Genomic DNA, 20,729 nt, shown 5'->3' on the forward strand with positions numbered 1-20,729 from the left:
ACATCCCTGGTATTTGTGGTTGAATCTGTTCTTGAAATTCACTATTCGATTGTGGGGTGCAGAGATGGGGCAGTTATTCAAAAACCATGTTAACCACTATTACTGAACACGAAATAAGTCCTTGTAACTTATGCGATTTGTTTGTTGAGCACATTTTTACTCCTGAACTTATTTTGCTTGCCATAACAACGGGTTTAATACTTATTGACACAAGACATTTCAGCTTTGAGTATAACTTTTTTTTTTTAAGTAGATTAGTGACCCAAAATCTAGATTTAATACATTTTAAATTCAGGCTGTTGCATACTAAAATGTGGGAAAAGGGGGTGTGAATCCTTTCCGAAGACACAGTATGTGCATGTTTATTGGGGAAAAGATGTGGCCTCAGGGCCAACAAATGTAAAAAGGCTCCAATCCAAGTGACAATGCCGTTAAGCAAAACTCCAGGCATTTACATTTGTTGAGTGACATGAAAATAGAGTTCTTTGTCACGCACACCGGTGGAGGGTTTGGCGTCGAAATGAGAAAGCATGAGCAGAAAAGAACCCCATACCTACTGTAAAATATGGTGGTGGATCTTTAATGTTATGGGGCTATTTTGCTTCCACTGGTCCTGGGGCCCTTGTTAAAGGTCAATGGCATCATGAACTTTACCCAGTACCAGGACATTTTAGACAATAACCCCGAGCACACTTCAAAATCTACAAAGAAATGGTTAATTGGCCACAAAATCTACATTTTGCAACGGCCATCTGTCTCCCGATGTGAAATTCTTCCTGTGGTTTTCAATAGGTAGTCCATAAGTGCAGACTAAGGACATCAAGGATCTGAAAGGATTCCGTATGGAGGAATGGTCTAAGATCCCTCCCATTGTGTTCTCCAACTCAAAAATAATTGGAGAAAAAGGCTCTTTGCCAGTATCCTCGCAAGGTGATGTATTAAAATGTATTGAAAACAGAGGTGTCAATCATTTTCACCCCTACCTTTTTGAGAGAGAAAAAATATATTACTTGTTAAACAAAATCGATTTTGAGCAATTGTATTAGCATTATAAAATAAGATAAGTATTTGAATTATACATTTTTTGCAGTCATTTTTGCTTATCTTAATCAAGGGTGTTGTCAAACTGGTATCATTGAGCCGGGAGACTGATGCAGGAATGCATAATAATTTTTTTTTAGAACACCCAAATTACGGCGTGCCATGTAAAGGCACGGGGATGAAGACCAAACCAACACTAATCAAAACACAGGGTTGAAACCCAAACAAAAGAGCGAGGAGTACCTCGAATAAATAACGCAAGCGCACAATGATTAACACACGGGACGAGACCCGTAATCATCTGAGCAATTCACAAAGCCAAAACACACAGCACACGTACTCACATTCACCAACAGACATTGTAACAATAATCGATAGCCCAATGGAAACCAAAAGGGCACACTTAAGTATTAAGTACTAATCAGTGGGGACAGGTGTGCGTAATGAAAGTTCCGGAGGGAACCGTGACAGGTGTCAAAAATCTTGAACCCCGCTGTAGATTTGATCAATCATTTTCACACCAACAGACCAAAATACAATTTTTTTAAAGCCCATAATTGTCCATGTGTCATTATCTAAAGAATGGAGGAGAGAGAGATGTCTCTGTTTCCACTCAACGTGACATTTCCCTGAGATAACCAAAAGCTATTTACACCCCTTGACTGGGCCCTTCAAAGAGAGAGAGGGAGAGAGGGACACAGAGATAAAAGGAGATAGAGGAGAGGGGATGGCTGTGGCAGGTTTATTTTCTCATACCTACTAAAGTCTAATAAAGGGAGGATGGGGGAGGGAGGGGGCAGAGAATGTTCAACTATCTGATGAATACCATATTGTAGCCCTCAATTAAACATGATAAACATTGACAAAATACCCTTCATTCAAAGATGTGCTTTTGATTTGTTTTTGTTCATGTAAGATTCATTTGCCCATTAATGCAACTTCACCAGACTCAACAAAGGCAAAAAATCAAGCCTATAGTATAAGGCAATGGTGCCTATTCACAGATGTGACAGACAGAGGCTAATCTGTTGATCAGGTGACACATCTTATCTACAGAGATGCAGGCTGCGGGGTTGCAAACTGCCTCAGAGGAGTGTCTCCTGCAGAGAAAGGCCAAGCGCTGATACAAGTCAATTCAAAGAAGCTTAGAAATGATAGGAAAAGAAGAGAATGAGAATACACTAACGCACACAACCAAATGAAAATAAAGTCATGCGATATTAACAGATTTCATATAAATACGCTCATATTACCAATGTATTTCAATTACTCCCTAAAAATAAGGAAGAGAATGACGCAGTATGAGAGAGAGAGAGAGAGAGAGAGAGAGAGAGAGCGAGAGAGAGAAACTGCTGTAAAAGAAATCCTGCAGAGGTGATTCTCCTCCTGAATATCCCTGCAGTAGGGATCTATTAAACTCAGCTATGCCCCCACTATGTTCCTAGCTCTTTCCGACTAGCTGTCAGGTAATACGGAGTCTAGTGTTGGAGTGTCAGGATCATGACAGGCAGAACCAGAGATATGTGGACATCAACCTGCCTTATTTCCTCTCTCAGCCAAACTGTTCCACAGAGAAACGGGTGAATTTAATCAAATTCCCTCGTCACAAAACTGCCATATTGTAACAGTACAGGGATGAAAGGGAAACCCAAACGTAGCTTGGAGTACTCCAACCGTCTCCTTGAAAGTGGCAGGAAAAGGATAATTAATCAGATAAGTGAGCGTCTGTTTGATCTTTAAAAGGAAAACATCATGCACACAGAGATCCTGGCACACACACAATGCAGAGCAGCACTGGGGCAGCCAGTTAGTTCTGCCATGTTGTTTTGGGATCTGGTTGGCAGCCAGTGGCTGGCTGGCCAGGGTAGACTTGACTGGCATTCTGTAATCATGAGTTTTGCTTTTTTGACTGCTTCCCTCTTAATCTGATTTTGTCTTGGTTGAGCATTCTCAATAAAAGTGAAAGGTCATAGACATGCAGTGTCTGATGTATTCTACAGAGGGGAGGTAACAGGCGGAGGCTGTGCTGTCTCATGTTCAATTTAGCGTGAAAATGGGTGAGTCTCAACGGACTCAACGGTGTGGTGGCACTTTCTCCTGCCTCCTCTTCTCCTCTCCAAACACTTTCTCTCCTCTCCTCCTCCCCACACTTTCACTCCTCCTCCCCACACTTTCTCTCCTCTCCTCCTCCCCACACTTTCACTCCTCCTCCCCACACTTTCTCTCCTCTCCTCTTCTCCTCTCCAAACACTTTCTCTCTTCTCCTCCCAGAGAGCCAGACAAAAGACAGGAGAGATGGTATCTGAAACTTTCACCAAAAGAGTCATTTGAGGCCAGGGTGAGGACAGAGATCAGGAGCATGTCTGAGGCAGCTGATAGAGCTTCACACACACACGCACGCGCGCGCACACACACACACACACACACACACACACACACACACACACACACACACACACACACACACACACACACACACACACACACACACACACACACACACACACACACACACACATACTTTACACACCACCACCCGGCACTGTACAGAACCGGTGACACTACCTGTGTGTAGTATGTTTAGACAGAGGGACATCATACATGACGCATGTCCAAGAGCTGAGAAACAGACAAGTCTGTCTGAAACAACCATCGTCCTCTGCACTTCTCCACCTGTGACTGTCGATCTCTTCTATACAGTCTGTCGGCCCGGCCTCCAACTCCACATAACCCAATTAGAGGGAAGCAGCAAGACTCTAAACTACACTGGAACACAGACTGCAAACGGAGTACAGTTTCAAATTATTAATAGCTTCATCCTGATTGACAGGCACCTCAAAACAGAAAGGGAGCATGGGTATTTTTTGAGGGGGGGGGGGGCGGGGCGATAATCAAATAACAATTTTGTAAACGTTAATTTGTTGTTAAGGTCATATAATAATCTATTTATTCTCCATATGTGTACTGCACCGTACTGTATCGTACAGGTTCACTTTTAAATGGGAACCAAAACTGATCTCAGAGGCTAATGAAAAAAGAAGTGCATCTGCACAAGCTTCAGCATGGTATGGTTCAGTATCCTAATGGAAAACCCACTTATCTGTATCTGTACATCTAACATGTACTGCGCCTATTTTCAAGTAAACCTTATCAAGGCACCGAGCTGACATCTAGAATTTAAAACCCTTGAATGTAATGTAGGTTTACCTCTATAAAATCCTTATAAAGCAGGCACGTGAGAGACGAGTGTTTGACGCATGCTGTGACGTCATCCCCAGCCAGACTAACACAGTCTAGTCTAAGTGGCCCATTAACCCAGCAGCACAGGGCTAGCGGCAGCAGTCACAACGCAGTTAAACATTTTATGTCCTACGCAATTTAGCAATCACCGCAAATTCCTGCCCGCTTGCTCTGGAGTGCTTGACTAACGAGATTAGCATTCCAACTAACCAGGAGGTGGAAGGAATGGGAGGTAAGAGCACATTCTGTGGCTGTGGGTGGAGGGAATGGTAGTGGAAAGGTATAAATGAATGGTACTGTGGAACAGATTTCACCATTGAGTAAACATCAGATGCCTTTAGCTTTCTGAAAGCAAATCTCAAGAAGATTTCGACAGGACATGGTCAAAATTTGATTTGTTAGCAATGCATGATATGAAATATTGACCTACTAACATTGATAAGATAACTGTAATGCACTGGCAATGTGTGCCAATACGCATCACTATCTATCTTTGTCTCTGACTAATGGCACGGCTGGAAGTATCCCTTAGTTGTACTCGATTAGAAAGATTGAACACAGTACATACTAAAGACAACTAAAATCCCCCACACTCTGTTTCCAAGCATGACGTCTTCATCACTAGTTCTTTGTAGACGGAGATGTCAAGGAAAGAAATGGGAATGAGGCAAGAATGAAAGGAAGAAAACGCAACACAGTCCTTCCACTGACGGGCTCTCCAGTGGTTTGTCATCACCTTGTGTGTGAGTGGTGCGTATGTGTGTGCGTGTCCGCTGCTTGCGTAAGTGCGTGTGGCTTCCCTTTATCAAGCAAAGGTGATAACAACTGAAGAACAGAGAAAGAGGACACCAATTCCTAAGCCAAAGGCCTATCCATCCCTTCAAGCCATAACACTGAAGAAAACAGACTTTGGGAAGATATGGATCGCAATGCTTTGTTTTTCCACTGGCTGAACTGATGTCCCAGGGTTCCAAATGGGATTGGGTAGGGATTCCTCTACAGCAGGGTCACAACCTGGGAAACATTCCCATGGCCAACAGAAAAGACTGAAAACTCAGACGCCAAAGCTCTGTTGTGAATATGACTTATAGTTGGGAAGCATGACTCATGCCAGCAAACACAAATCCACCACACGACGGTGTCTCAATGTTGACTCGAAGTTGTGGGCCTTTGACAACCCGTACGTGACTTTGTCACAACATTGGACAAACCTTTAAGAGCACCAGTTAAAATGCACATTTCCATTGTTGAGACATGACTCGGGCGGGAAACTAAGTATAAGTCAGCAAAGTTTGGAGAAGTCGTCACCACAGATGCTTCTGTCATCTCGACGAGGAAGTTATTTGGTGAAGCATTTGATGCTTCATTTCAGAGTATTTTTTAGCAAGAGAGTACGTGTTTGAGTGAGATCGCATGGGAAATACCATGCTGTGCCGTTCCGCATCTCCTCCCAAATCGACAGAATATAGAGCTCACACAACACAAGCTCTCATTTGAGGGTTGAGAACGAAAGTTACAAAGGGCGGACACAGACCAACCTTTGTCATTATGGTCTAAAGTCAACTCCAGACTCCATTCTCTACTCAGTCATCTTCACGCCAGTGACTGAGAGTATGGTCCACCACAGTCTACACGGTATGGTCTGTTCAAACACAGACTGCTATCAACCTCGAGCCAGATCAAACCAAGCCCAGGAGAAAAGCTCAAGTGTACGAGCAGAGGACTGGCCCTCACAGTCACGACTAAGGGCTGTATCTGAAAAAGTGGCCCGCAAAAAGCCTCTTCTATCCTTGTTTTCTCTAATTCCTTCCTTGCCTTTATAAGCTCATTGGTTGAGGACATCTGGAGGAGGGACCTTGGATCCTCTCTTTCAATAGGAGAGGGAGGTAAGAAATTGGAGGAAACAAGGACAGAGGAACAAGGATTTGGCAGCTAGTTCATATTTTCAGATACAGCCCAGGTGTTCACTGGTGCTCACTGAGTAGAGACTATCCATTTCGAGCAGGGGTGGTCAAATTATACTATTCTAACTCTCAACAGTAAGCTGAGACCACGAGTTCTTTAAAAAAAGATATCCGCGGGCCTACAAGGCCTCCAGTTGTCCATCCCTGATTTAGAGGCTATCCAACACCAGGTTCTTTCATGTATTTTTCATCATACTACATTACAAACCCACATATTCCCCGACATGTTCATTTCAATGTCTCAAATTGAAAATGATGCTCCAAGGAAGGAGAACCAAACCTGCTGGTTGAAATGAGCGCTGGTTGAAATACTGCTATGCAATCCCCTCCAGTCTAATTCAATCATTGCTCTTATTGAGCAGGTAATTGCTACATCGAGGGGCTGCACTCTGAAAGGCAGCGCTGCAGCTCCAGTGTTGAGGCATGGCCAGGGTCATTACAATGTACCACCAATTGAGATCACTATCAATTTACTGCCATTTCTCATTGTTCCACTGACAGCAGGGAACGAGCACGAAGACAAACACTAACCAAGACCCCCGGCGGTATCGCTAGGCAACATTGGCATGGCAACCAAATCCTTCATTCCCTTTTTTCTGTTCATCCGTGGACCATCGTCTCCTCTCTTCTCCGTCCTCAATGAGACCCGATGGATCACAGAGCATTCTATTCTGTTCTGTTCCACTCAATCATGCAGTAACCGAACGGTACCGTGGAATAGCTTTCACCATTGAGTAAACATCAAATGAAAATGTTGCTTTTCAAAACTTTACTAAAAACTTGAGTGTGTGTGTGTTCCTCTGAGTGAGCTTTAATAGCCACCCAGACTAGCCTCATTATAGCCTCATTACCAAGGCCCACACCAGGGACGTGGACAGGAGCTCCCTCCCAGCCTGGCTGAACCATGGGGGACTCCATGGGAGATCTATCTAACTATCTATCCAACAGGGTCAGGAGGAAGGGAAGCACGGCATCATTCATTGGCTGAGTACTCAAAAGGCGCCTCACACATTATTGATGCAGGACAAAATATGACTTTTGCTTCAGGCAAGATGACACAAATGAGAAGAGAGGATTTGAGAATCTTCCCCAAACATGTTAGCCTGCATTGCAGCCATACAAATACAGAACGCATTCAACCTCCATACTGTACCTAACATATCAAATCAAAGTTTTATTGGTCGCATACATAGTTTAGCGGGTGTTATAGGGGCGGCAGCGTAGCCTAGTGGTTAGAGCGTTGGAGTAGTAACCGGAAGGTTGCGAGTTCAAACCCCCGAGCTGACAAGGTACAAATCTGTCGTTCTGCCCCTGAACAGGCAGTTAACCCACTGTTCCCAGGCTGTCATTGAAAATAAGAATATGTTCTTAACTGACTTGCCTGGTTAAATAAAGGTAAAAAAAATAAATAAAAAAATTTAAATAAAAATAAAAAATAGGGGGTGCAGCGAAATGCTTACGTTACCAGCTCCTAACAATGCGGTCAAATGTAAAACAATTCAAGTGTAAAGGCAAACAAAAAAACACGTGAAATCAAGAATGGTGGGACGAATCTCAAATTGCACTGCTTCAGTAGTCAAATGCAATATATACGTATGAACACTGGGAGAATTTACACAAGATCAACTAATAACAAATTGACGTACAGCAGTAGACACAGTGCTTCGGAAAGTATTCAGACCCCTTGACGGTTTCCACATTTTGTTATGTTACAGCCGTATTCATTTTTTTCCTACACACAATACCCCATAATGAGGAAGTATAAAAACAACAGGTTTTTATAAAAATAAAAAATACATGTTTTTTAGAAATAAAAAACAGGACTATCTTATTTACATAAGTATTCAGATCCTTTGCTATGAGACTCGAAATTGAGCTCAGGTGCATCCTGTTTCCATTGATCATGCTTGAGATGTTTCTACAACTTGATTGGAGTCGATCTGTGGTAAACTCAATTGATTGGACATGATTTGGAAAGGCACACACCTGTCTATATAATGTCCCACAGTTGACAGTGCACGTCAGAGCAAAGACCAAGCCTTGAGGTCAAAGGAAATTTCTGTAGAGCTCCGAGACAGGAATGTGTCGAGGCACAGATCTGGGGAAGGGCAGCAAAAAATGTCTGCAAGCATTGAAGGTCCCCAAGAACACAGCGGCCTCCATCATTCTTAAATGGAAGAAGTTTGGAACCACCAAGACTCTTCCTAGAGCTGGCTACCCGGCCAAACTGAGCAATCGGGGGAGAAGGGCCTTGGCCAGGGAGGTGTCCAAGCACCCGATGGTCACTCTAACAGAGCTCCAGAGTTCCTCTGTGGAGATGGGGGAATCTCTGCTGCACTCCACCAATCAGACCTTTACAGTAGAGTGGCCAGACAGAAGCCACTCCTCAGTAAAAGGCACATGACAGCCCACTTGGAGTTTGCCAAAAGGCACCTAAAAGACTATCAGACCATGAGAAACAAGATTCTCTGTTCTAATGAAACCAAGATTGAACAATTTGGCTGAATGCCAAGTGCCACGTCTGAATGAAACCTGGAACCAACCCTACGGTGAAGCATGGTGGTGGCAGCATCATGCTATGGGGATGTTTTTCAGTGGCAGGAACTGGGAGACTAGTCAGGATCGGGGGGAAATATAAACAGAGCAAAGTACTGAGAGATCCTAGATGAAGACCTGCTCCAGAGCGCTCAGGACCTCAGACTGGGACGAAGGTTCACCTTCCAACAGGACAATGACCCTAAGCACACAGCCAATACAATGCAGGAGTGGCTTTGGGACAAGTCTCTGAATGTCCTTGAGTGGCCCAGCCAGCGCCGGACTTGAACCCGATAAAACATCTCTGGAGAGTCCTGAAAATACCTGTGCAGCAAACGCTCCCCATCCAACCTGACAGAGCTTGAGAGGATCTGCAGAGAAGAATGGGAGAAACTCCCCAAATATAGGTGTGCCAAGCTTGTAACGTCATTCCCAAAAAGACTCAAGGCTGTAATCAATGCCAAAGGTGCTTCAACAAAGTACAGAGTAAAGGGTCTGAATACTTATGTAAATGTGATAGTTTTCAATTTTTTATAAATTAGCAAAAATGTATAAAAACCTGTTTTTGCTTTGTCATTATTGGGTATTGTGTGTAGACTGAAAAATGGGGAGGGAAAACAATTGAATCATTATGGGGGGGAAACGATTTAATACATTTTAGAAGGCCGTAACCTAACAAAATGTGGAAAAAGTCAAGGGGTCTGAATACTTTCCGAATGCACTGTATAGGACGGACACTTCAAAACCTTATTCCTCCTGATTTCTTTTTTGACTGTCTTGTTTCACATTTATGAATGTCTTAGTCAATGTGTTTCTATGGGCTGTAGTAGTGAAGGCCAAATTCCATTTTTTATTTTAATTTTACCTTTATTTAACTAGGCTAAGTCAGTTAAGAACAAACTCTTATTTTCAATGACGGCCTAGGAGCACTGGGTTAACTGCCTTGTCCAGGGGGCAGAACGACGAAATCAACCTTTCGGTTGCAAATCCAACGCTCTAACCACCAGGCTAACTAATATTTGATGATTTTGCTTTTATACGCACAGGGGTCCTAACATTTGAAATCAAATAGCGAAATGATCAATGGTATGAACATATTAAAACCGTATATTAGATTAGCAGACCCCCCCCCAAGGCTCAACCCTTTCCGGTTTCAACGATCCTCTTGGCCTTCTTTTGACACTGCCCGTACCACCCCCTGGAGAGCCATGGACAGTGCTATTCTGGAGAACTGAGTGGCATTTGCGATTTTCCTGTTGCAAGTGACTGACCCGCCAAGGGTACCATGCAGTATGAGAGATATAGGAGAGACGTGAGTGGCGTCATCGCTCATCGTCCTACCTCAATCTCTCCATCCCTCTCCACTTCCCCTCATAAGTCTGTCACAGCCTATCTAAAATAGAGATGTCGGTGCACAGTGAGCTCTCAACGGTTTTCAACACCCACTCATAAAAAGGCTGAGTGCTGAAGCGACGGCAGCCTAATGCATCCCACTAGAGTGCCACGCAACACAGTCGGTAGCCCTGGAAAACCGAACATGAGCTATCCAGGAGGGGAATGCAGGGACAGGAGGTTATACAACCCAGTATGGAGCACCAGGCGTCGGGGAGGAGGTAAAGAGAAAGAGCAGGAGAAAAACATGCCCGTACTCCATTCGCAGACAGTATCTGATCCTGGCCATGAAAGAGGGCTGTGGTGTTATTTTACATATGGTGCGTGACAGTCACTGTATGAGTGAGTGTGTGTGTGTCTGCACAGTGTTATTAAAGAACCCATTACCTCCGGTCTATCTGTGTGTGTGTATATACAGTATATAGTGAATATAGAGACAATTAGTAGATTAGGCTGGATTAGGATTCACTCAGGTGCAGTAGAGCTGGTTTGTCGTTGCCATCCGTCTCTTTTTCCTCCCGAAGTTGGAGGAAAACATGGCCTACAGGACTATTTGGGTCATGTTCATTTGGCTCCAAATGGAAGAAAACGGACTATAAAAATGCAAATGTTCCTTTTCCATTGCAAAGCATAAAAGAAACGTAATCCCAGCAAACAGTGGGTGTCCTAAGGACATTCGGCGACATTCCCATTAGGTCCCTTTAGGGTTTCGTCACAACGTTATCTCACTGATGTTTTTCGGGACGTTCTTTGGACCTTGTGTCCCAATCCCCTGTATAGTTCCCGGTTTGTCCTGGGGACGTTTTTAGAACATTGTGTCCCAATCCCCTGTATAGTTCCCGGTTTGTCCCGGGGAAGTTTTTAGGACATTGTGTCATGGTCCCCTGGAGGTTTATGTCACGTGATGGTCCCAGGTATCCCAAACCATTATAAGTAAAGTAATTAAATATAGTATCAGGTTTTAAGGTAAGTGGTACGCTGTTTAGCTAAAATAGTGTAAAAATCTTTACTCTATGACATTATGATTACATTTTACATGATCACTTAGTACTGACCACATGCACTGCTATTTTAATTATCAGTATTTATATATTCTCTCATTGCTTTCATTGACTTATTTCAGCTATTTGAGTTTGGGTTTTTAGTATAGTTGTCAGATGTTGGTGGGGCATATTATTCTGTTTTAATGTTACTTCTGAATCACTACAATAAAAATACATTTTTTTTCAGTGGTTGTTTTTAACAGACCTGAGACTTACTTTGAAGTGCAAAGTGTAGGAATAAGACCCACAGGTGAAATCAGTCATTGAACATTTACTTGATTCAGTCGGGTGACGTCCGAGGGACAAACCAGGAACTCGCTCAAAGAGAGGACTGTTCTACACACACACACACAATGTACACACGGTCAAAATCTACTACAAGTTGTTTACATGATAAAGTGTTAACAGCTCAGACTACAGCGAAGGCTAACTTCACAGATTTCATATCAGACTGAAAATAAAAAGGCACAATAATCAACATTCCAACATTTTTCCAGAATTGGGATCTGGAAGATTAGGAGACTGTACAACAGAAGAGATCAGCATTATGTGTCCATGCAAACAGTGGCCATTAAACAGACAGTTATTCCAGACCAAGTTATTCAGTGTTCAGGGGGAGAAACCCAACTGGTATCAGGCTAAAATCATCCCCCTACAGAAATACAGTAGCTTTGAAAGATCAATATGACTGCTGATAGATTATCTAGGCCGAAGTGGCCCAGTGCTAGGGGAAAAACCCAGAAATCTAACTTGTGTGGCGCTAAAATCCTTCCCCTACAGAGATACTGTAGACTTTAATGAGTAATATGACAGCTCTGAGATGAAGCAGAGTAAGGGAGAGGATAGGGGGTATGGAAAGGGAAGGAGAGGGATCCATATCACGATAACGATAAATTGAACACCAGGTTTATAACATTAGTGTGCACCAGAGTTAGAATTTTTTTTTTTATATTACTCTTAAAACTACAGCTACTAATTTTAATGTTGTAGCTATCAATTGTCACATAAATAATATTAGCAAACCTATTTAAGGTCAACTGTATTTACATCCTACCATACCTTTGTCTGTACATTATACCTTGAAGCTATTTTATGGCCCCCAGAAACCTGCTCCTTTTACTCTCTGTTCCGGACATCCTAGACAACCAATACTCATATATTTTAGCCGTAACCTTATCCTACTCCTCCTCTGTTCCTCTGGTGATGTAGAGGTGAATCCAGGCCCTGCAGTGCCTAGCTCCACTCCTATTCCACAGGCGCTCTCTTTTGATGGCTTCTGGAATCGTAATAGCCTTGGGTTCATGCATGTTAACATTAGAAGCTTCCTCCCTAAGTGTGTTTTATTCACTGCTTTAGCACACTCTGCCAACCCGGATGTCCTAGCCGTGTCTGAATCCTGGCATAGGAAGACCACCAAAAACTCTGAGGTCTCCATCCCTAACTACAATATTGGTAGACAAGATAGAACTGCCAAAGGGGGTGGTGTTGCAATCTACTGCAGAGATCTGTCCTATTATCCAGGTCTGTACCCACACAATTTGAACTTCTACTTTTAAAAATCCACCTCTCTAAAAACAAGTCTCTCACTGTTGTCGCCTGCTATAGACCACCCTCTGCCCCCAGCTGTGCTCTGGACACCATATGTGAACTGATTGCCCCCCATGTATCTTCAGAGCTCGTGCTGCTAGGTGACCTAAACTGGGACATGCTTAACACCCCAGCCATCCTACAATCTAAGCTTGATGCCCTCAATCTCACACAAATTATCAATGAACCTACCAGGTACAACCCCAAAGCCGTAAACACAGGCACCCTCATAGATATCATCCTAACCAACTTGCCCTCTAAATACACCTCTGCTGTTTTCAACCAAGATCTCAGCGATCACTGCCTCATTGCCTGCATCCGTAATGGGTCAGCGGTCAAACGACCTCCACTCATCACTGTCAAACGCTCCCTGAAACATTTCAGCGAGCAGGCCTGTCTAATCGACCTGGCCCGGGTATCCTGGAAGGATATCGACCTCATCCCGTCAGTAGAGGATTCCTGTTTTTTATTGTTATACCTTCCTCGCCATCTTAAATAAGCATGCCCCATTCAAGAGGTTTAGAACCAGGAACAGATATAGCCCTTGGTTCTCTCCAGACCTGACTGCCCTTAACCAACACAAAAACGTCCTGTGGAGTTCTGCATTAGCATCGAAAAGCCCCCATGATATGCAACTTTTCAGGGAAGTTAGAAACCAATATACACAGGCAGTTAGAAAAGCCAAGGCTAGCTTTTTCAAGCAGAAATGTGCTTCCTGCAACACAAACTCAAAAAGGTTCTGGGACACTGTAAAGTCCATGGAGAATAAGAGAACCTCCTCCCAGCTGCCCACTGCACTGAAGATAGGAAACTCTGTCACCACCAATATATGGACTATAATTGAGAATTTTAAAAAGCATTTTTCTACAGCTGGCCATGCTTTCTACCTGGCTACCCCTACCCCGGTCAACAGCACTGCACCCCCCACTGCAACTCGCCCAAGCCTTCCCCATTTCTCCTTCTCCCAAATCCAGTCAGCTGATGTTCTGAAAGAGCTGCAAAATCTGGACCCCTACAAATCAGCCGGGCTAGACAATCTGGACCCTTTCTTTCTAAAAAAATATCTGCCCAAATTGTTGCAACCCCTATTACTAGCCCGTTCAACCTCTCTTTCGTGTCGTCTGAGATTCCCAAAGATTGGAAAGCAGCTGCGGTCATCCCCCTCTTCAAAGGGGGGGACACTCTTGACCCAAACTGCTACAGACCTATATCTATCCTACCCTGCCAAGTCAACAAACAGATTACCGACCATTTCGAAATACCTAGGTGTCTGGTTAGACTGTAAACTCTCCTTCCAGACATCAAACATCTCCAATCCAAAGTAAAATCTAGAATTGGCTTCCTATTTCGCAACAAAGCATCCTTCACTCATGCTGCCAAACATACCCTTGTAAAACTGACCATCCTACCGATCCTCGACTTCGGCGATGTCATTTACAAAATAGCCTCCAAAACCCTACTCAATAAATTGGATGGTGCCATCCGTTTTCTCACCAAAGCCCCATATACTACCTAACACTGCGACCTGTACGCTCTCGTTGGCTGGCCCTCGCTTCATACTCGTCACCAAACCCACTGGCTCCAGGTCATCTACAAGACCCTGCTAGGTAAAGTCCCCCCTTATCTCAGCTCGCTGGTCACCATAGCATAGCATGCGCTCCAGCTGGTATATATCTCTGGTTACCCCCAAAGCCAATTCCTCCCTTTGCCGCCTCTCATTCCAGTTCTCTGCTGCCAATGACTGGAACAAACAACAAAAATCTCTGAAACTGGAAACACTTATCTCCCTCACTAGCTTTAAGCACCAGCTGTCAGAGCAGCTCACAGATTACTGCACCTGTACATAGCCCATCTATAATTTAGCCCAAACAACTACCTCTTCCCCTACTGTATTTCTTTATTTATTTTGCTCCTTTGCACCTCATTATTCCTATTTCTACTTTGCACATTCTTCCATTGCAAAACTACCATTCCAGTGTTTTACTTGCTATATTGTATTTACTTCGCCACTATGGCCTTTTTTTGCCTTTACCTCCCTTATCATCTCATTTGCTCACATTGTATATAGACTTGTTTTTCTACTCTATTATTGACTGTATATTTGTTTATTCCATGTGTAACTGTGTGTTATTGTATGTGTCGAACTGCTTTGCTTTATCTTGGCCAGGTCGCAATTGTAAATGAGAACTTGTTCTGATCTTGCCTACCTGGTTAAATAAAGGTGAAATTAAATAAATCAAATAAATACATTTTAAACTTCAATTATCTCTAGTAAGGCCCTATAGGTTATGTATCATAATTTACAATAACAGCAAAATATCCGCAATACTATTAACTGGTTTGATTTTGTCAGTGTCGTTAATTTTTTGATTTATCGCACCAGCTCTACTCTGAAATACAATCTGTGAGGATTAGCACTGCCAACGGTTTAAACAGAGAGTGAAGGAAGATGAGAGGAAAGACACAGCATCAAGAAGCAGAGACAGAGTGTTGTGACCTGTGATTAGCTCTGCAAAACTAACCGTCAGCTAGGGACCGTCAGAGACACTACGGGCTGCTGGGATCAGGCACCAGAGCAATAAGTCGTCAGAATGGCAGAAGATGCTACTCGCATCAGTGGTGGTGATAACTGATGCTCCCCTCAGTGGTGTTGTTTGGCAGCAGATGGACTATGAATATCCTTGGCTGCCCGTCCTGGTCCTGGCCTCAAATTTGTTATTTGTGTCTCTCTAGGTCTCTGTCCCTTTCCCCTCGCTCTCTGCAGGCTGACATGGCTCATGTGTGCACCTGAGCTCCGGCCAGATCTGTGTGCCAACAGCGAGATGTGTGAAGCAGGTAGAGAGGAGGAAGGAAAGAAGGGAGGAAGAAGAGAGGAGGAAGAATAGAGAATAGCAAAGCAGAGAGAAGGAATGGAGGAGGAGAAAGATCAGCGGAGAAATGTAGAGAATAGTAAAGAGGGTAGAAAGAAGGGAGGAAGGGGAGGAAGGGGAGGAAGGGGAGGAAGAGGAGAGGACTAGAGGTATGTAACTGGGGAAGAGAGGAGTCTGAATTCCTCATTTCCCTCATTCTGGTTGCCAGCGAATCTTTTGCCTCAGAGAGACATTTGGGCTTTTTGTTGGGGATGAGGGGGAGGGCGGAGTGTCTGTAATACCCATTACTCTGGCACTATCTTAAAGGATAGGGGAGACTGGAGGAGGCTAGGTAGGTTGGGGGGGGGGGGTGGTAAAAACATCCCCAGCCTGTACGCTTGTCTATTCCAGTACAGCCTTATTTGAAGTCAATCCAAAGTCAGACTATTGCCATACACATCAAACAAACACCTAATATGTCTTCAGTTGCGTAATTAAAAACAGTGAGATAATGACTTAAATTCCTGTGAGCACACCAATATTAGCTCACTGATCTAGTACCAGAGACGGGTTGGGAGTGAAAGGATGGCTGAATGGGCATGGGTTTTGTCAGAGAGATGGAGCTCCTTGGAAAGATTAACTGTAGGGTTTGCACACACACACACACGCACAAACTCACACACACTCGCACAAGCACACTCGGCTCTGGGCTAGATATTCCTCTAATCAAGCTGCAGGAGCCTCCGTGGTGAAATATGTTCCGCCATTCCACTAATGCATAAGAGCCTCATACTGTAACCTGAATATGACAGATCAACCAACTTCTCCCGCACAGACACCGTTCACATACAAATGACACCAACACACCTCCCCCTTTCAACTAAGGCCTTACACATCACCATGGTAGCAATCCGGCAGGAAAACAGCCCCACCCCCCGCCTCCTCGTTATTAGTACGGAGCATTTTCTTAAAAACCCTCTCTAACTCCTGTGGCATAAGCAATGTTCAACAACCAATGGAATTATTGAAGTGATCAGAAGGCAATATTCATTGTTTTCCTGAGAAGGAATGCTCACTTCCGGCATCCCTGCGTACTGCCCAGTACACCACTGGGGCCGATCTCCCTGCCATCCAGGACCTCTTTACCAGGCGATGTCAGAGGAAGGCCCTAAGAATTGTCAAAGACTCCAGCCACCCAAGTCATAGACTGTTCTCTCTGCTACCACACGGCAAGTGTTACCAACGCACCAAGTCTGGAACTAACAGGACCCTGAACAGCTTCTACTCCCAAGTCATAAGACTGCTAAATAGTCAGTTAAATAGTTAACCAAACAGCTACCCAAACTATCTGCACTGACCCTTTTTGGACTCGTCACATACGCTGCTGCTATTGTTTACTATCTGACACTTTATTACTAGTTATATGTACAGTACATATCTACCTCAACTACCCATTAACCCTGCACATCGACTCGGTACTGGTACTGCTTGTAAATAGCCAAGTTATCGTTACTCATTGTGTACCTATTGTTACTTTTATTATAATGCATTTAGACTTTTCTGTTATTTCTCTATTTTCTTTCTCTCTGCATTGTTGGGAAGTAAGTCCACACCTGTCGTTTATGAAGCATGTGACGAATAAAATGTTATTTCATTTGAGCGGGCCTGTTAGGGGAGCATGGTCATAGTGGAGCTCAATAAATAAACAAGACATGGCATTCAATATACAGACCCCGGGGGGAGGAAAGGGAGGCACTCAAGTGTTTTCCCCATCCTCATTTTCTATTAGGAATCCAGGGTCGTTCATTCCACCAAACGGACGAAAACCGACTACAACAGGGACAGACTTGTTCGATATGAAACGCTCATTTTGTACTTCTCATTGCAAAACGCTGCATGCCCTAATGAACACAACCCGGGAGGAAAACACGGGTAGACACTGATGAGTGTGGGTCTGTGGAGATTTAAGGCTGATGTCTCTGTCACACCCACACACAAACACAAACACACAAACACAAACACACACACACACACACACACACACACACACACACACACACACACACACACACACACACACACACACACACACACACACACACACACACACACACACACACACACACACACGTAGATGCTGCCTCTGGCTGGACCAAATCAAACAAACCTGGTGGCCAGACATTTTCCAGGCAGCTCTGCGGTCATACAATGCAGGCTCTCTTCCTAGAAGAGCCTGGCTGGATCCGGTGAGTAAGCAGCACTGTGCAGTCATAAAAGCTTAATTACCCAGAACCCCCTGCTCTCTAAACCTGAGTGGGGCTCTACAGGCATGATAATGACTTCCTTTCCAATGAGAGGATGAAGGCAACAGGGGTAAAAGTGCTGTAGGGCTGTTAAGGTGACAGTACGTGGACTGAGAAGTCCTCTGCTCCAGCCTCTCCAACCGCTGTATGTGTATGTCTCTTTCGGAGGGGCTGGAGTACGTTTCTACTGGACATCCGTGTACATTGGACAATAAATGCATCTTCTTCTTCTTATAATCAACTACCAACTAGTGAACAGTTAGGGGTTCCTCAACATAACATGTAACGTCTTGTGTAAGTGGTGAACTAAGCATTTCTGTAAAGTGCTTTTTTGTAGGTAACTTGATAGTGCTAAGGCAGACAAATATTCTGATGAGGGCCTTTCAGAGATCATTAGGTAAACGCAGTAAATGCATTTCCGTAAGTGCTATAATAACGTGTGTGAGAAACCTATGGAGGATAAAAGATAGGTGCCGGGGTCAGACTGCGACCTAATGAATGTGGCCAGGCCTCCAGTGGAACAGATAGGAGCTGGGGGTATGCTATGACTCCTTGATTCATAGCATACACCTTGTCAAAGCAACCTCCCGTGAAAAGATCCAAAAGGGAGTGACGCATGGGAAACACAAGGAACTAATTGTGCATTTTAAGAGAATAAAAGCTGACAGGGGGTTGTAAACGCATGTGTGTTTGTGAGCATCTGGCAATAGCTTCCCTACAATATGTAGGAGAGAGGAATCCCTCTCAGAATACACAGTAGCAACAGTTGTCTTCAAATTCGTTGGAGAACAACGAAGAAGCACATCTAAGAGACCACCAAAAAGTCCTGGTTTATTCGTGGGAACAGCACGTTTAAGATGTGATGCATATCATTGTGGTAACTAAAGTACTGATTTATTATGCATTATTAGGCATGTGACATTTCCAGGTGATCAAGTCATTGGAATACCAGAGGTAAAATCAGATCTACGGCCATAGGCGGGCCCCCATTTGTGAATGCCACTGTGTGATGGCATTTCTTGGATTAGTATAAAGAGTGTCTAACATTTGCTTTAAAACTCGATGAATGGCAGATAGAGAGAGGAGGGAGGGAGAGGACAGAGAGAGAGAGAGCGAGAGAGACAGAGAGAGAGAGATAGGACAGAGAGAGATAGGACAGAGATATATGACAGAGAGAGAGAGAGCGAGAGAGAGAGATAGGACAGAGAGAGATAGGCCAGAGAGAGAGATAGGACAGAGAGAGATAGGACAAAGAGAGATAGGACAGAGAGAGATAGGACAGAGAGAGATAGGACAAAGAGAGATAGGACAGAGAGAGATAGGACAAAGAGAGATAGGACAGAGAGAGATAGGACAGAGAGAGATAGGACAGAGAGAGATAGGACAGAGAGAGATAGGACAGAGAGAGAGAGGACAGAGAGAGAGAGAGAGAGAGAGAGAGAGAGAGAGAGAGAGAGAGAGAGAGATAGGAGAGAGAGAGAGAGAAGCATCAGTCGGACCCCAAAGACCCTCTTTATCCCTAACAGGCATTTCAAATGAATAGTTGATATACTCTCCCATTCATTATCGCTATGACATTTATTAGTCAGTCAATATTCATTGATTGCTCCCTATAACAGAGAGAGGTTAAATGAGAGATGCAGGAATCCCGCTGATTGTACTCATGTTAAATGAGAAAACAGTAGGAAAAAGTTCCAGATGTAGATCAGCACTACTGATAAACAACAGGGTTAACTCAAAGTCAAACGCTTGCATTTTTATCTGAAAAAAATGCACCTTCTGTTCCACCTGTCAAATCATTAATGTGCCATTACTCAAGGCCCATTACCCAATTTCCTCTGAAACATTTACAAAAACGAATTCAGTGGAAGAACTGTGCAGATGCAAACTTTAGTCATTTTTATGCGAAACACATTTTCCCTAAACTCTTCAATATAAGCTCGGAAATAAGATTCAAAAATATGTCTCCAGAAAGAATGGGGTCTCAGCTATGACGTGGCACCTTTAGTTATAAAAATCCTTTGCAAATTGAACTACAGTAAGTGAAGTGGATTTACGGGAACAGAATTACATCATGGGTCCCTGATCTGTACAACACATAAATGCATAATTATAGATATAAATGTCATTCTCCTCATGTTTCACAAGTTTGGACTGCCAACTCCTGGACAGTCTGTGGTGCAACGTGGCGTTGGTGGATGGAGCGAGACATGATGTCCCAGATGTGCTCAATTAGATTCAGGTCTGGGGAACGGGCGGGCCAGTCCATAGCATCAATGCCTTCGTCTTGCAGGAACTTCTGTCACACTCCAGCCACATGAGGTCTAGCATTATCTGGCATTAGGAGGAACCCAGGGTCAACCGCACCAGCATATGGTCTCACACTGGGTCTGAGGATCTCATCTCGGTACCTAATGGCAGTCAGGCTACCTCTGGCAAGCACATGGAGGGCTGTGCGCCCCCCCCCCCAAAGAAATGCCACCCCACACCATGACTGACCCACCGCCAAACCGGTCATGCTGGAGGATGTTGCAGGCAGCAGAACGTTCTCCACTGCGTCTCCAGACTCTGTCACGTCTGTCACGTGCTCAGTGTGAACCTGCTTTCATCTGTGAAGAGCACAGGGCACCAGTGGCGAATTTGCCAATCTTGGTGTTCTCTGGCAAATGCAAAACGTCCTGCACGGTGGCCTATATGTTATATGTTACATAGGCCTATATGTTTTAATAAGGTTAGTATCACACCTCATGTAGCCTAGCCCATAGTCCTATATGT

General features: G+C 44.0%; 1 pseudogene; it reads right to left on the bottom strand.

Annotated features, from left to right (window-relative positions):
• Positions 1 to 20,729, bottom strand: part of LOC118369445 (inactive tyrosine-protein kinase 7-like) — a 195,689-nt pseudogene that overhangs the window by 98,155 nt on the left and 76,805 nt on the right.

Source organism: Oncorhynchus keta, chromosome 36 (genome assembly GCF_023373465.1).
Source record: "Oncorhynchus keta strain PuntledgeMale-10-30-2019 chromosome 36, Oket_V2, whole genome shotgun sequence".
NCBI lineage: Eukaryota > Metazoa > Chordata > Actinopteri > Salmoniformes > Salmonidae > Oncorhynchus > Oncorhynchus keta.